Below are 2,157 nucleotides of genomic sequence, written 5' to 3' on the forward strand. Positions count from 1 at the left end.
AAGAATCCATCTGCGCCTGGTTGGGGGAAAGAGGATGGAGACGAAGCCACCAAAACGCCACCTCAGCAATCTACGTGTCCGTGTCTGATACGGCTCATCTACAGTAACTTTTGGAGGATGGGTATTTTTCTAGTGATTTCCTTGGTCTACTCAAGTATGAAATCAGTACTCTTTGTTTGGGACAGGTGGCGATGGTGATAGGGATCCAACGGTCCACGATGGATGCATGACAGCTAGTCTATCCCGTCCATAATGGGTTGCGTGGCAGCATACATTTCTCGCTGCAAAAATAATAAATTAGAGGATGCTTACTTTGGCTTTCTTGATATTTGGTGAGTCGGCCCAATTGCAAGAGGATGAAACGCCCTTTTTTTCAGCTAAAGTTTTGTGGTACAAGTCAATGCCCTGTCACACATGCATGGAATGAAATGAGATGGGCGGTGTCTTATGTTTCCTCGGGGAAAACTCTTGTTGCATGTGCCTTGTCCAACTTTAACTAAATGTGTTCCTAGGGAACTCTTCTTGTATGAAAGTTTTGCCAACCCATTTACCACCGTGAGTCCAACAAGGAATCATCTAGTCAGTCTAGGGCTTGGATTGTTTTTTTTGGTAGAGGGGAGGTTGCTTTGATGATTGAGAGAAATCAACAAATTAGTTTACTTATTCTAAAGTTTAGTTCTTTTAATGGGGCGAGTCTCTTCTATAAATTATAATGGTTGTAGTTCAGACTTGCACAAGATCATAGTTACAAGATCATAGTTATATAAATTTGAGTTACAATAATTGACCTTAATACTTATATGGATGAGTTCAAAGTCCTCAACCAATGACATCACTCATTCAGATTATTGGAATAATAAAAAGAAAAATTGTAATTACAAAATTTAGAGATAGGGGAGTTGAGTCTACAACTTTCTAATCTTAATGATGGATTATGGAGCGTGATTTGAAATATTGATGCACGTAATTTTACGCAATTTAACCCATAAGCAAAGTGCACTAATGAAGTTGAAGAGGTTAGGAATATATTTGTTCACGTGTTGAAATTTTAGAGTTTTATGAGATGGTTGTCTAAGAATTTGTAAATTGGTTATAAATTGTTTTGTTCTAGATTTAAAATTGTATATTTGATTTTGGTTTTCATAGGATTGCATTGTATGTAGAATAAAACACTTTCTTATCAAAGAGAATCAATAAGATGTGAATGTTTGTAATGTATTTGGTTCTCCTAACATATACTTCTAATGATTGACAATGTTTAGGAAATCTTTTGAGTTTCAAGAGTTAAGCTCTTCTCAGTCAAGTTCTTGATTAGATCAACTCAATCACTTGGCAATGATAATTGAGGATATCACACATACAATGGACCTAGAATGATGTGTGTTAATGTAATACTCTTATGATGTTGTTAAAATCTTTTATATGATATATAATATGTACCCTCTAATGATTCCTAGTAATCTCAAATGAGTGGAAGGTATATTTAAATACAACAACCAAACACACAAAATCAATAGAAATGTGTGGTAGCTTGACTCATAATGGCTAGTAGGAGAGAATCGATGTGATTATTTTGAAATTTCAAGTTTCGGGGCAGGGGGGGTTGAGTTGTGGTGGTATCATGAGCCAAATTTATAAAGAATATATAAACTTGTATACATTTTATTGTATTAGGACATTCTAATCAAAATGGGCAAAAAAAACATATGGGAAATGAGGACTAGGGTAGGTAAATTATACCGTTACACTTGTCTCTTCTTTAGTGTACATGAGAACTCTTATGTAGATGCATGCGAAAATAAACAAATTATCAACAATCAAATATATAGATTTGGATTATTCTTATAATTCTTCTTATAATGAGCTCTCCCTTAGAAACCTACAAGAAAAAAAGGGAATATCATGAGTAGGAGCTACTAGGTATTTAATATATGAGACTAGGAACAACTTGTTAAAAGGAACTAACTTCGAAAATAGGAGAAAAAAGGATAAAGATGAGATATTTTGACTAAGCAAAAAACTAGTAGGCCTCTTATAAGTACTAAAATATAAAAAGGTATATATGGTAAATCTAATAATGACTAAACCCTAGCACATAAGTATATGTCATAAAAAGTATATTAAAAAAAAAATTGATACTCCAAAGAAAATGCCCAT

The sequence above is a fragment of the Cupressus sempervirens genome, chromosome 3, assembly GCF_028749045.1.
Source record: "Cupressus sempervirens isolate cs-2001-9-10 chromosome 3, ASM2874904v1, whole genome shotgun sequence".
NCBI classification, from domain to species: domain Eukaryota; kingdom Viridiplantae; phylum Streptophyta; class Pinopsida; order Cupressales; family Cupressaceae; genus Cupressus; species Cupressus sempervirens.